Consider the following 15,895-nt stretch of genomic DNA (forward strand, 5'->3'; position numbering starts at 1 on the left):
ATCATTCGCTTTGTGCTATAGAGTTTCCACGAAGAGCTCAAGTCCAAAGAACAGAAAGAAAAAGACGTTTCGACTAGGACAGATATATGAGCAGTTGTGGGGCCTTACTTGCACCACCTGTCGCACTGTCTTCAAAGGACAGCCACAAAGTGCGGTGTTCCCGTGCTGTATTCCACACCGGAGGAAGTGAGCTCCTATGTGCCGAGTCGTGAATGACCAAAAGCGCAAATGTACAAAGGCCACGCCTGCCCAATGAAGCATGCCACTCCTTTTGTTACGTGTAACACAGTGGTTGCCTATAGCATCCCCGCACAATGGGGCAAATGTTACGTTGGTCAGCCCTGGTGCTGGACAGCTGAAGGGACCACCGGCCGCAGGTTACAGCGGTAACAGGATCAGGTCACTTAGTAGATCACTGTAAGGGATGCCAGCATGGTGCTTTAACTTCACAGTGCACGTGCTCTGGGAAAGTAAAATAATGAACAATACAGATTGATTTCTGAAGCCTATAGCAACGAAAAAAAGTATGATGAATTGTGCTTGCACTTCGTCTATCGCGTTGACAATTAAAGGGTGCAGTTACATTGGCCTCAACTTATGCGCCACACACATGGGCCGAGTGGTTCCATTCATCCATTAAGTTTGAAGCTCTTCCGTATTTTGTCGCGTGACCTGTGCGTGCACTTTCTGGGGAGTAAAATCAGTATAAGGCCAACGTCCTCTTCGCCGTGCTATCTTTTGTTCTTTCAGCATCTTCGCTTTCCATTTAAGCGGAAATGCATCACATGTCTAAATTACGAAAGTTCCGTAAACACTACAGGTGCGACGTAATGGGTGGCTGGACAAACGAAATCGCGTTCAAGCGATTGTACTGAAAGCACGTTCCATCACACCACTCAAGACGACGTGACAGAGAAAAGTTACTTTGGAGGCCGAAACAATTCTGTTACCTATGCTGCCACTCTCGTTTATAGTTTACTGCTGCATCTCATAGCGTTATTTTCAATCTCAACTATCTCATAGCGGTATTTTCAGACGTTCAATGACAGACTTTGAAAGCGCCACCTCGACCATAAACCATCACCCAAACTGCTTTATAGCAGCCGGCTGTCTTCCTAAAACAAACATTTACGTAATCAATTAGGGCACTTGGGTCTCTGCATTACTAAGTGCTTGAAATGGTCTTAAAATTGTAGAACTATTATAAGCAATCCAAATCTGTTCTCACATTCCGCTCGGCGAAGTTGTGCCCACTCGTTCGAAGTCATATTGCCTTGACATCGACACCTGCATTTGAAAATACGCTGTGCCGAAACACGTAGGTTCTGCACTGCCCCGGAGCCAATACAGCGAGATCTTGCGAGTAAATTGGCTATTTGTTCAACAGGTGCGGTTATCACGCCCTTATTTTGCTTTCTTTTGTGTTCTTTCCACGTCCTAATACTTATCAATTGAATTTGCTCTCATTTGGCCAACGCTGCTGCAGGCGCATTTTTCTTGCAATACAATTATTAGGCCATACAACCACTTTCTATAAACCGGATTTTTGTGAAACTTAAGCTAGGGGTCAACGTTTGCGTGCGACTCCTCCGCTTTACCTTAAACATTCCGTATCCTTGCACTTGAGCATTTCGCACATCTTTTCATCCAGGGAAAACTTACACTAACATTTTCATTAACTACAATTCCTAACAGGGTTAGAAAAATTCTCAGCTAAAGCAGCGGCCACTCAACGTTAGTTTTGTTGTTTTCTATTCGCTTGAAATAACCTAAACAAGAAGAGACGAATACACGAAACGATGCAAATTCTTAAGCTCTTTTGTTTTCTTTTATGGACGGGTAGAGAGGCACTTGTACACAGGCGCAATAGAAACAGGCTCATTTAACAACTTATACTCTTCTCAGAACACCCGCCGTGGTTGCTCAGTGGCTATGGTGTTAGGCTGCTGAGCACGAGGTCGCGGGATCGAATCCCGGCCACGGCGGCCGCATTTTCGATGGGGGCGAAATGCGAAAACACCCGTGTACTTAGATTTAGGTGCACGTTAAAGAACCCCAGGTGGTCGAAATTTCCGGAGTCCTCCACTACGGCGTGCCTCATAATCAGAAAGTGGTTTTGGCACGTAAAACCCCATAATCTAATCTTCTCAGAACTACAAGATAGTTTGTCTTTTGTAAAAAAGAAAATTCCATACGCATATCCTCATCTACAGTTGTAAACAACTGGCTATGACGATGGCCGCACAACTGGCGCGTGGGCAAAACTAAGATACATTGCCATCTGCAGGCTCAAAAGAACTTATTCGGGTCATAACGAGGTTAGAAATCTTCTGAACGCGTTTCCCTTCTTTATGTTACTCACAATGCATTGTTTGATCTCTGCGAGAGCGCGAAAGCTCCTCGTGCTCGCAACGAGCAAATAAACGAATACTTGCTCCGTTCCTCTTCACTCTTCCCGCTTATAAACATATTTGCGCCAGTTGTTCTTTCACATCAGATTTCTTTCTTTTTTTGTTGCAGTCATGCGCTTCACCCACTCTCTCCACAACGCCGCTAAGGACGCCCCTGCCACTTACCTCTTTCTGTGGAAGAGATGCATGCTCCCAAACGTTATATAATCCTTCTTCTGGTTGTCATGCGTATGACAGTCATCCTCGGTTGGCCTTGTATGTAGAATGCTTCATTATACGTCCTATCAGCAGCATGAGACGTTTCTTTAATATTGAGTGTTAGAATCCCAATGCTGTTAATTTAGAGATGCAATGTTCTCTCCTTCGAAGGAAAAACTTAGTAAATCGTTTTTTCTTTAGATTACGTAGTCTTGTTTGATAAATTTGGTTATAATTATTTTCTATACAGCAATGACTTTGTTTTTCAAAACTGGTGTGAGCTGCATTCGTTTTAACTCATCTAACCTCACATAAGCCTCTCTCTTCAGCACATAATCTTTATGCGATCTCTTCCACTGCATTTTTGGAAATGTGTGTGCGACAGACGAAATTGGTGGCAATTTCCTGGGGCTAACTTCTGGCAACGAGCGAAGTACACAACTCTTTATAAACTCTATCAAACTGCCTTATAGTACCCGTCTTAGTTGCCTAGTGGTTCGGGCGCTGCGCTGCTAAGCACGAGGTCGCGGGATCGAATCGCGGCTGCGGCAGCCGTATTTGAATAGAGGCGAAATGCAAAAACGCCTGTGTACCTGGCATTTGGGTGCACGGTACCAGGTGGTCAGAGTTAACCCTGAGTCTCCCTCTACGGCGTGCCTCATAATGAGATCGTGGTTTTCGCACGTAAAACCCCAGCAATTTTTAAATTATATTGACTCATAATAATAGCCGTAAACACGCACAGTTGATCCATGCTACGCCAGTCAATCGCACAGGCTTGGTGATTTCAGTGAGTCTTGCGGCGTTCAATGTTAAAGCACTTGTAGAAGGTTGCAGCGAGCACAAAGAATGTCACAACCATTGTAAGAAAAACAAGAAAGCAATTTTCTGATCACATGACGCGACACCGTAAAACAGAAAATATTACAATAAAAAATATTGCGGCAGAACAAATCTTACGATGAGTATAGACAGTAATGCGATTGGCACTCGAGAAATCTAGGGACACATGGTATTGCTGAAATCAGGCCTGTTTATGCTCTGCATTTGTCTATCTGAGACTTCCCTTGCTTCAGCTGTACATACAGTCACAGTGCCTCTGGTACCAGCCTAGATTTCTGTGGCGCTCGCTTGCCAATGTCGCCAATGAGCACGATGGCGTGATGACGACAGTATGACCACGACACAGTGCCGCCAATAGAAAGACGAAGACTGAATGACATCGATGGCAAAAGCGGTATGACGGTGATGGTGTGACGAAAAAGAGATGACGATCATGTGATGAAGACGGTGTGATGGTGCTGGCATCAAGACAATGGGATGGCGACGAGTTTACTTTTATAAAGATAGCGTGATGACAACTGGACGACAAAACGGAATGCCGACAATGGTGCAACGATAACATAGTAACGAAAAGGTCCCGACAATGGGTCCACGAGAGCAGCGGTCTGACGACAACGCAACAACGATGATAGCATGACAAGAGCGGCATAATCACGATTAATTGATTAGAGCATGATTACGGTAGGGCGACGAAGACTGAATGATGTAAATCGAACGGCTTAATTAACATTATGGCGGTGGCATGACGACAATTGGTTAACATTTCTGAATTAAGGAAGGCGTTCCCACGACGGTGTTACGACTATGGCATGACAGTCATATGACGACGACGACATCAAGACAAACAGTATGACAACGAATGCGTGACGATAACGGTACGACGACGATGGCGTGACTAGATTTGCATGACAAAGCTGGAGTGACGAATATGTAACCGCCACAGCCGCATCACGATGACGTCATTACAGCAAATTCACGATAACTGTGTGTCAACGACGGCACGAAAACAACAGGATGACTGAGCTAGAATGCCGACGATGCAGCGACTACGACAGTACCACGGTCATTAGCACATACCTGGCGTCCCAAGCTATTAGATAACTTGGGCTACTAAACAGGTTCAGAAGGCGTGACGACGACAGCATGACCAAGGTGAAAGAATGAAGCTGTAATAACGACGGGGAAATGACCAACAAGACATCGCAACCATGATAATGATGACAATCACATGACGGCGGCTGTGTCACGACGATGGCTTGACGAGAGTCCGATAACGACGTTGTAATGAAAACAATGGAACTACCGCGGCGGCATCAAGACGACGGTATGACAAGGAATGTATGACGATGGTACAGTGACAGCGATAGAGTGACGACAATGGAATGTTGAGATTAGGATGACGAAGTTGGAGTGACAATGATAGAATGACCACAACGGTATCACGATGACGATATGACAACGAATGCATGGTGACCTAATGACGGCGAAGGCGTTGTGACGACAGCACGACGAGAGTGGCATCAGAAAACTGGAATTACGGCGATGGAATTACAATGATGGCGTCACGATCTTGGTAACATGCCCAGTCGCCTCTTGCGGCCTCGAGCCTCGAGTGCCTCGAGCCGCCAATCACGCGGCAATTTTTCGTTCATGTGGGGGGCTTCATTCACGCTCGGTAAAACATTATTATTTAGCACGTACTCAGCAACAGAAAGCTGTATCGGGAGTTTTTCATGTCGCTCGATATTTTCTCGTTGACACTTTTCATCTAACTATAATAATTCAGAAGTTCATCTATTAATTAAGATTATTTATATAATCAGGTGGCATGGAAAAAATAGTTTGGGGATCGCAAAGAGACCACAAACAACATTACCTTTGTTCTGTCGAGCTACGTGGCATTTGCATATGTTTAAACTCTCGATAAAGTTAGCTGTGACACCCTGTATAATATCCAGCCTGTCTAATATTCACTGCATGTAATTTCAGTACATCGTAAAACACGCTGCACTTTAATACTAATATTTATACCTCGAAAACTGCACTTCATGTGCACAAACATTGCTCATGAGCCAATTACAACAAGATTTATTCCTTTTATGTAGATGTCAACTGGAGTTCAGCCTGCCTGTTTTTTTTTATGCTGCTTGATAAACACAGCGGACGAAGATTGAAGCTATGGCCAAGTTCTATAAGGCCGTTATTTCGTGATATTGACAGGGTGTTTCAAGAAAACGAAAAGGCTGGAAAACAATCCGGTGTAGTGATAAGAGGGTGCTGGCTCACTTTTCAGCACAGGGTCAGTGGCAACAATAACGCTGACGGGTATATTTAGAATACAAGACGAAACTAATAAGTCCTATAGCAGCGAAATGCCGTAGGCTAAAGAGCCTCCGAGAGGCGAATAGCTATGCGTACCTCTAGGAGTTGGCATGTCTCGATAAATAAATAAGTACTGAGTAGCAAGCGGTGTTTTCGGTTTTATAGCGCATTATCGTGCACTTGCGCTATCTATGATAAGGCACACTGCTTCAGTTTCCTTTGAAATGTGTAAGCATTTTTATGCCTACCCAAATGAGGAAGCCCGCCCGTCCACCACGTGAGACGATCGCTTTCAAGACAGAGCCCGCAGCAGCGAGCGCATTTGCCTTTGTGCTGCCTCCTGCTTCAACGGAAACTAAGCGACGAGAGCATAGCGCACAGGAAGCTGTCCGCAGTCGACGCACTCTGTCTTCATCGCACATCGCTTTCAATATAGCGCCCGCTCGTCCCGTTTCAACGCGAACTAAATGGAAGGAACACAACGCACACGAAGCTATCAGCACTGCGGCGCACTGTGCCCGATGGTAGATAGCTTTCAACACAGGGCCCACGTGACCACGCCATGTGCACTTGCCGCCGGAGTACGGTTGATCACAGTTGATAATGGTTCGGCGCCGGTGGATGACGCGGTAAGTAGTGACAACGCTTTACAATGATCGGAACGTCATCAGCGCAGCTGGCACCGCCACCTGCAGTAGTTTGCTTGCGTCATCAGTTCACCTTGCGCCGCTATGCGCAGCAGTTTGCGTCGCCGCAGCGCTGTCGTTTATACTGGTCGGATCCAGTTTCATAACGTTGATAACACCGGGCTGCGTGAATATGAGCAAGTGGCACAATGCTTACACGTACTTAGACAACTGCCAAAGGACCTCCTGCGTGATTTTTTTTTCTTTTTTTTTGATGCTACGTGCTTAATTTGGTTAGCCGTTTATGAAGTCCTTATTGATCAAATCATTCTTGCTTTTAGTGCAACGTTTATTAAAGGTGCATTGAATTATTTACCCTATTCGAATATTCGTTCCTTACCAAAGTCACATACCATGTGGCAAAATGAACTAATAAATGAATATCAAGACTCATAGGACCGTTGTTGCTTTTCAGTCCAATTTAAGGATCTTTGCATGGCATGTGGTTGTCCTAACCCTTCTCATCGTGCCTGCCTCGTTCCTCGGTCTCCGTGTGTATGTGATCATGGTGTGCTACGTGATATGACGACCGCCAAATGCGTTACCAGCAATCGAAACTGTAGATGGGTTAGTGCTACTTATATTCTGTAAAATTAGTAGTAACAGCCATAGCACGTGCTAATTATCAACATTTCTTTCAGCAATAGGACAGCGGCTAACAAGGCATATTGTGGCGATTCTTTCCGTTGGCGCGGCTCAGACCTCTAACCAGCAACTGACACTGAATTCCTGAAAATAAAATTTTGTGACACTCCTCTTATCTTCAGCCCGCCTGGTGTTCTCAGCAGTTGCACGTCCTGAAACAAGCCTGTACCGGTTTGCTACCTCGGTAGTTTTATTTTTTCAAGAATCTCTATCACTATATATAGTGTTAGAGTGGGGAGATTTAGTTATTTGGATCAATGCAAAATATTGTGGCGACCTGCTGTTCGCAGAGGACATTGTCTTGTTCATCAAGTGTAGAGATCGCTTTCAATAAGCCTTATACAATATGGCACCTTATGCGTGGAATGAGAGAGGGATTGGACGGAGGATTATTATAGAGAAGTGTTCAGCGAAATTAGATAGCCTGGCACAAGACCAAGAATAGCGAATCGTTATTGGGCTAAACCTGTGCAAATGTGGATTGCAGGATCAACAATCTCAGGTCATGCGGTTTATGAGACGTGCGTATGAAGACAAATCAAACGTATCATCCGAATGGTTCATTATGGTTTCTGCCGGAGCTAGTTTGATCCGTACAGCTTATGTAATATGTATGTATTTATTATGCAATATATATATTGTGTCATTATTTTTCGCTTTTTCTATGCCGCCTGTCTGCCACTAAAAGCAAGGGCCTGGGTGGGGGGCACGGCTCTGTCAAGCTGTCATCCATGAAAGTTTCTTTCTGTGTGCTTCCCGCATTATTTCAAGCAACTTGATGCTAATAAATTTCAAAGTTCTCCTAAACAAGGGTTTTGCTAGGCATGGCAAAAGGAACGACGAATAAGTGCGAGCTAAAAAGTTTCCGAAGAACGCTGATATAATGCAAAAAAGGTGAGGCGTGCAGACGGGACACAAGAGAAGAGGAGTCAACAACGTGAACGTCGTCGTACGAACGCCGCAACACGAATGCCGGCGTTCGTGTTGTCCACTTCTCTTGGGTCCTGTCTGCACGCCTCACCTTTTCCGCATGATGAATCCTTACCAACTAGCTCAGCTTTCTGTCGTTCTAACACTGTTATACTTCCCGGAGTGCTAGTGCCTCTTGTGCCACCCGGCAGCTGCGAAATTGCGCGGCTTATCATTAAAATTGTAGACTCGTCATACCCACTGATAGCCAAGAGAGAAAAAAAAGAAGAAAAGGTGCCGCGGTTAACCAGGCGCACGTCGAGTTTGCGACCCTGCATGGGGGGAGGGGAAGGGAAAAGAAGAATGAAAAGGGAGAGAAAAAAGCAAGAAAGCCCTAGCAGCGGGGACTATTGAAGTTAAACTCCAAGTGTAAAAACAGTCCAAAGATCTGTCGACTTCAAGTACTCTAGCAACGCTCTCGTTCCTAGAGTAACACAAACGTCAAAGTTTAATTTAAAGCAGCCAGTGCGCCCGGCCTGCTCCACATTTATCACGCTACTTCCACACGTACACTACTTCGTGTTCCTTTACAATATACAAAATGGTTTGTTTGGTTAAAGAACAAGGAACTTCGGCTTCAGTAGAGAAAGACTATTTTCTCTTACTGTGATGCAATGAGAACAAATCGAACATTTCTACCACTCTTTTGTCCACTCTCACATTACTTATGGCATAATATGTTGGGGTAACACCTATAATACTCATACTGCATCTCTCCAGACAGTTCAGAACCGAGCCATAAGAATAATTACTTACAGCCCCCGCTTTTCTAATGACACATCCCTACTACACGAGAATAACATCCTTACCATATCTGGACTAACTAAATACAACATAGGTATTTTTTTTCTACAGATTTGTGCATAATGAGCTATCATCGATCCCATTTTCGCCTTCTAACCTGATGATTCATAGTACCACCAGATTTGCGTTGAATAACAATTTTCGTTTACCAAGAATCCGTACTAACTATGGTAAACAGACTGCAGAATTCACTTCCATATCAATATGGAACACCCTTCCTTTCACAATGAAAAACGCAAGATCTTTATTACATTTTAAAAGATAACTAAAAATGTATTTGTATTGACAGATTAACGACAACGATTACTGTAGTCGATCATTGTTCGCTTTTCTTTCTCTTTTTCCTTTTTTTTGTTGTTGTAAATAAACTGCTGGTATTTTGTTCCCGCACAATTATGCTGCTATCATGAGATATGCTAAACCTTGTTATTTTTTGTAATCAATCCTGTAATTTGTTCTGTAACCGCTCTTTTCTTGTTGCTTGTATACTTCCTTACTATATGCTGTTGTTGCTTTTAGATGTTAACTACAATAACTGTTCTTGTACAGGAGGTCCCGATACAGCCTTTGACTATGGGACCTCCTTCTGCATACTAAGTAATTGTAATGTGACCCAACTTCTAATAATAAATTTTTGATTCTGATTCTCATTCTGAAGGAAGCAGTGAATAGCATTGGAGAGATTGTGTCTCCTTTTCTGACTCCTTTCTTTATAGGTATCTTCCTAATTTGGTTGGCTAGAATTTAGGTGGCTCTGGAATCTCTGTAGATATTTTGCAGGGTGTTTACGTAAGCGGTCTGTATTCCTTGATTACGCAATGCCTCTATGACTGCTGGTATCTCTACAGAATCAAATGATTTTTCGTAATCTTTGAAAGCCATATAGAGAGGCTTATTGTAGTCTGCGGATTTCTCGATAATCTGATTAAGGACTTGGATGCGATGCATTTTAGAGAATCCCTTCCTGAAGCGTGCCTGTTCCATTGGTTGACTAAAGTCCAGTGTTGCCCTTATACTATTGGAAATTATTTTGGTAAATATTTTATACAATGCTTGGAGTAAGCTAATAGGCTTATAATTTTTCAGTTCTTTAATGTCTCCCTTTCTATGGATTAGTATAATATTTGCACTCTTCCAGTTTTCTGGGACCATTGCAGTTGCTAGACATTCCGTATAAAGAGCTGCCCGTTCTTCAAGCTATACGTCTCCCCCATCTTTCATTAAATCGACTGTTATTCCATCTTCTCCTGTCGCTTTTCCCTATTTCATGTCTTGCAGGGCCCTTCTGACCTCATCGCTAGTTATAGGAGGAGTTTCCGTATCTGTTCGTTACCATTTCGAATGCTGAACTCTTCTGGGCACTGTGCAAGTCAGTACAGAATTCTTCCGCTGCATTTATTATACCTTCGAAATTGCTGATGATATTACCCTGCTTATCTTTCAGTGCAAACATCTTGGTTTGTCCTATGTCGCGTTTCCTTCTCACTGATTCAGACTGCGTCCATTTTTTATGGCTTCCTCAGTCTTTCTCACGTTATAGTTTCGAATATCACTTATTTTCGCCTTGTCGATCAGTTTTGACAGTTCCGCTTATCTCTTGAGTTGGACACTTTCATTCTTTGTCGTTTCTTTATGAGGTCATTTGTTGTTTGTGAGAGCTTGCCTACTGGTTGCCTTGGTGCTTTGCCTCCCACTTCAGTTGCTACCTCTGAACGCAGCCTCGTTACAGTTTCATTCACTACGTTTATGTCATCATCATCATCATCATCATCTCTCCGTTCTAAGGCTGCAAATTTGTTTGCAAGTACCAGCTTAAATTTGTCTTCTTTTACCCTTGCTTACTCTAAGTTGACCTGTTCATTCTTGACCAATTTTACTCTTTCTCTCTTCAAATTGAGGTGAATCGTAGCCCTTACTAACCTATGATCCCTGCACTTTACCCTACCTATGACTTTTACATCTTGCACTATGTTGGGATCAGCACAAAGTATGAAATAAACTTCATTCCATGTTTCACCATTATGGCTTTTCCGGGTCCATTTTCTCTTGCCACTTCCTGAAAGAGGTGTTCATTATTCTCACCTTATTCCTTTCTGCGAATTCTACAAGCACCTCTGCTCTAGCGTTTCTAGAATCGACGCCGTAGTTGCCAACTGCCTGTTCACCCGCCTGCTTTTCCCCTACTTTTCCATTCAAGTCACCCATTACCACTGTATACCGAGTTTGCACTTTCTCGTCGCTAATTCAATATCTTCATAAAACTGATCTACTTCCTCATCGTCGTGTCTGTATGTCGGAGCGTAGGCTTGTACCACCTTTAATCTATACCTCTTATTGAGTTTGATTACGACTACTGCTACCCTCTCATTAATGCTGTAGAATTCGTCAATGTTGCCCGCTATGTCCTTATGGAATAAGCATCCTACTCCGTACTGCTTCTTATCAGGGATACCTCTATAGCAGAGGACATGGCTGTTATTCAGCAACGCATAAGCCTCACCAGTTCTTCTAATCTAACTAAGGCCGATGATATCCCAAACAATGTCTGATAGTTCCTCAAGCAGTACTGCTAAGCTAGCCTCACTCGACGTAGTTCGACAATTAAAAGATAACAGGGTCAGCTTGCATTCGCGGCCTGTACGGACCCAGAGATTCTTAGCACCCTCTGCGGCGTTACAGGTCTGACCGCCGCCTTGGACAGGTGCTCCGCAGCTGCTGCGGACTTAGGGCTCTGAGTTACTTGTAGATATCATTATGGAGGTTGTGGCCTAATACTGCACCAGGAAGACCAATTGCTGTTCTGGTGAGATAGTGTCTTTGTTCAAGCTTAGTGGGCCTTCCTAATTTGGAAGGACCACTGATGACAAGCGTGATGACTATCGGACGACAAAGTGGATCGGCGACTATGGTATAACGCCTACATAATGACGAAACGGGCACGATAATGGGTCCGTGAGAGCGGCTGTCTGACGACAACGCCACGACGATGATAGCATGACAACATCAGCATAATCACGACTAATTCATCAGGGCATGATTACGGTAGAGCGACGAAGACTCAATGATCTAAATGGAAGGCAGTAATCAACGTAATGACGGCGGCATGACGGCAATTCGTTAACATTTCTGAATTGAGGAAGGTCTTCCCGCGACAGTGTTACGAAGACGGCATGACAATGGTATAACGACGACGGCACCAAGACAACAATATGACGAGGAATGCGTGACGATAGCTGTACGACGACGACGGCATGAAGACGACGGCATGACGAGAGTTGCATGACGAAGCTAGAGTGACGAATATGTAACGGCCACAGCCGCATCACGATGACGTCATTAGAGCAAATGCACGATAACTGTGTGTCGACGACGCCGCGACAACAACCGGATGACTCAGCTAGAATGCCGACGATGCACCGACTACGACAGTATCACGATCATTAGCACATACTTGGCAGCCCAAGTAATTAGACAACTTGGGCTTATAAACAGGTGCAGAAGGCGTGACGACGACAGCATGACCAAGGTGAAAGAACGAAGCTGTAATAACGACGGTGAAATGACCAACACGACATTGAAACCATGATAATGATGACAATGACATGACGACGGCCGTGTCACGACGATGGCTTGACGAGAGTCGGATAACCGCGTTATAATGAAAACAATAGAACTAACGCGGCGGCATCAAGGTGACGGTATGACAACAAATTTATGACGACGGAACAGTTAGAGTGATGGAGGGACGATAATAGAATGTTGAGATTAGGATCACGAAGCTGGAATGACAATGGTAGAATGACCACAACGGTATCGCGGTGACGGCATGACAACGAATACATGGAGACCTTATGACGGCGATGGCGTTGTGACGACAGTATGACGAGAGTGGCATCAGAAAACTGGAATGATGACGATGAAATTACAACGATGGCGGCAGGACCATGATCACATACCCAGTAGCCTCGTGCACCTTCGAGCTGCCAATCGCACGGAAATTTTTTGTGCAATTGCGGGGCTTCATTCACGCTCGAAAAAACACTTTTATTTGGCACGTGCGGAGCAACAGAAAGCTGTATCGGGAGTTTTTCATGTCGCTCAACAATTTTCTCCATGACATTTTTCATCTAATTATAATATTTGAGAAGTTGATTTGTTAATTATTGATTGATTCTTTAATTAGGCGGAATGGAAAGAAATTCTTTAAGTATCGGATAGCGACGGCAAACAACATTACTTTTGTTCTGTCCAGCTACGTTGCAATTGCATATCTTTAAACTCGGGATAAAGATAGCTGGGACATCCTGTATAATTTGCAGCCTGTCTAATATTCACTGCAAATAAATTCAGTTCTTCGTATGACACGCTGCTCTTTCATACTAATATTTATACCTCGAAAACTACACTTCATGTGCACACATGGTTTGGCTTAACCAATTAGGGCACTTGAGTCTCTGCATTACTAAGTGCTTCAAATGGTCCTAAGATTATCAAATTATTATAAGCAATCCAAATCCGTTTTCACATTCTTCTCCGCATAGTTGTACCCACTCGTTCGAAGTCATATTGCTTTGATATCGACACCTGAATTTTAGAATACGCTGTTCAGAAACACGTAGACACTGCACTGCCTAAGAGCCAATACTGAGAGATTTTGCGTATAAATTGTTTATTTGTTCAACAGGTGCGGTTATTGATCATTATTTTGCTTTCTTTTGTGTTCTTTCCGCGTCCAATGACTGATCAATTCAATTTGCTCTCATATGACCAAGGCGGCTGCAGGCGCCTTTTTTCTTGCAATACAATTATTATGTCATACAACCACTTTCTATATATCGGATTTTTGTGAAGCTTAAGTTAGGTGTCGACGCTTTCGTGCGACTCCTCCGTTTTACCTTGAACCTCCCATTTCCTTGTACTTGGGCATTTCGCACTTCCTTTCATCCAGGGAAAATTTCCACTAACAATTTCGTTAACTACAATTCCTAACAGGGTTAGAACAATTCTCAGCTAAAGCAGCGGCCACTCAACGTTAGTTTTGTTGTTTCTATTCGCTTGAAATAACCTAAACAAGAAGAGACGAATACACGAAACGATGCACATTCTTAAGCTCTTTTGTTTTCTTTAGGGACGGGTAGAGAGGCACTTGTACACAGGCGCAATAGAGACAGGATCATTTAACAACTTATACTCTTCTCAGAACTAGAAGATAGTTATTCTTTCGTGAAAAACAAAATTCAATACGCATATCCTCATCTACAGTTGTAAACAACTGGCTATCACAATGGTCGCACAAGTGCTGCGTAGGCAAAACTAAAATACATTGCCATGTGCAGGCTTAAAAGAACTTATTCGGGCCATAACTTTGTTAGAAATCGTTCTAGACGCATTTTCCTTCTTTCTGTTACTCACAATACATTGTTTGATCTCTTCGAGATCGCGAAAGCTTCTCGTGCTCGCAACGAGCAAATAAACGGATAATTGCTCCGTTCCTCTTCACTCTTCCCGCTTACAAACATATTTGCGCCAGTTGTTCTTTGACATCAGAAAATTTTCTTTTTTGTTGGAATCATGCGCTTCACCCACTCTCTCCACAGCGCCACTTAGGACGCCCCTTCCACTTATCTCTTTCAGTGGAAGAGATGGATGCGCCCAAACGTTATATAATTCTTCTTCTGTTTGTCATACGTATGACAGTCATCCTCAGTTCCAACAGTATGTGGATTACTCCAGTAGACGTCCTATCAGTAGCGTGAGACATTTTCCCAATATTGAGTGCTCGAATCCCAATGCCGTTATTTTATAGATGCAACGTTCTCTCCTTCGAAGGAAAACTTAGTAAATCGTTTTTTTTTTTTTATTGAGTGGCCTTGCTTGATAAATTTGACTATAATTATTTTCTATACAGCAATGTCTTTTTTTTTTCAACACAGGTGTGAGATACATTTATTTTATCTCATCTTAATTCACATGAGCCTCTCTCTTCAGCACATAATCTCTTTGCGATCTCTTCCGTTGTATTTTTGGTAATGTGTCTGCGACAAAAGAAATTGGTGGAAATTTCTTGGAGCTAATTGCTGGCAACGAGCCAAGTGCACAACTCTTTACAAATTCTATGAAACTGCCTCATAGTACCCGTCTTAGTTGCTTAGTGGTTTGGGCGCTGCGCTGCTAAGCACGAGGTCGCGGGATCGAATCGCGGCTGCGGCAGCCGTATTTGAACAGAGGAGAAATGCAAAAACGCCCGTGTACCTGGCATTTCGGCGCACGGTACCACGTGGTCAGAGTTAACCCTGAGTCTCCCTCTACGGCGTGCCTCATAAAGAGATCGTGGTTTTCGCACGTAAAACCCCAGCAATTTTTAAATTATATTGACTCATGATAATAGCCGTAAACACGCATTGTTGATCCATGCTACGCCAGTCGGTTGCATAGGCTTGGTGATTTGAGTTAGTGTAGCGGCGTTGAATGTTAAAATACCTGTAGAAGGTAGTGCAGAACACAAGGAATGTTACAACCATTGTAAGAAAAAGAAGAAAGCAATTTTCCGATCAAATGAGGCGACGCCATAAAACAGAAAATAATACAATAAAAGAATTGCGCTAGGACGAATCTTACCATGACTATAGACAGTAATGCGATTGATACTCGAGCTATCTAGGGACTCCCCGTAAGGCTGAAATCAGGTCTGTTTATTATCTGTGTTGGTCTATCTGAGACTTCCCTTGCTTCAGCTATATATACAGTATACAGTGGCTCCGGTACCAGCCTAGATTTCTGTGGTGCTCGCTTGCCAATATCGCCAATGACCACGACGCAGTGCCACCAATAGAAAGACGAGGACTGAATGACATCGACGGCTGAAGAGGCATGAGCATGATTGCGCGACGAAAAAGAGATGACGAGCGTATAGTGAAGACGGCGTGATGAGCCTGGCATCAAGACAATGGGATGACGACGAGTTTGTTTTTATGAAGACAGCGTGATGACAACCGGACGACAAAGTGGAATGGCGAC

At 43.6% G+C, this 15,895-nt stretch overlaps 1 protein-coding gene across 9 annotated transcripts in view; it reads left to right on the forward strand.

Moving 5' to 3' along the window:
• Nucleotides 1-2,505: 2,505 nt before the first annotated feature.
• The window catches only part of LOC126538712 (partner of xrn-2 protein 1-like), a 52,954-nt gene continuing 39,564 nt past the window's right edge, over nt 2,506-15,895 (forward strand). The window contains exons 1-3 of one of the 9 annotated variants that reach the window (XR_007601123.3): nt 2,518-2,666; nt 6,876-7,027; nt 7,102-7,289. The gene's annotated coding sequence lies outside the window, so the exon portion shown is untranslated. Of the gene's footprint in view, nt 2,667-6,875; nt 7,028-7,101; nt 7,290-14,432; nt 14,631-15,895 lie in introns of those variants that run through there. The other 8 variants (XR_011896084.1, XR_011896081.1, XR_011896078.1 and 5 more) reach the window with 8 other exon arrangements.

This window comes from Dermacentor andersoni, chromosome 8 (genome assembly GCF_023375885.2).
Source record: "Dermacentor andersoni chromosome 8, qqDerAnde1_hic_scaffold, whole genome shotgun sequence".
In the NCBI taxonomy this organism is placed as follows: domain Eukaryota; kingdom Metazoa; phylum Arthropoda; class Arachnida; order Ixodida; family Ixodidae; genus Dermacentor; species Dermacentor andersoni.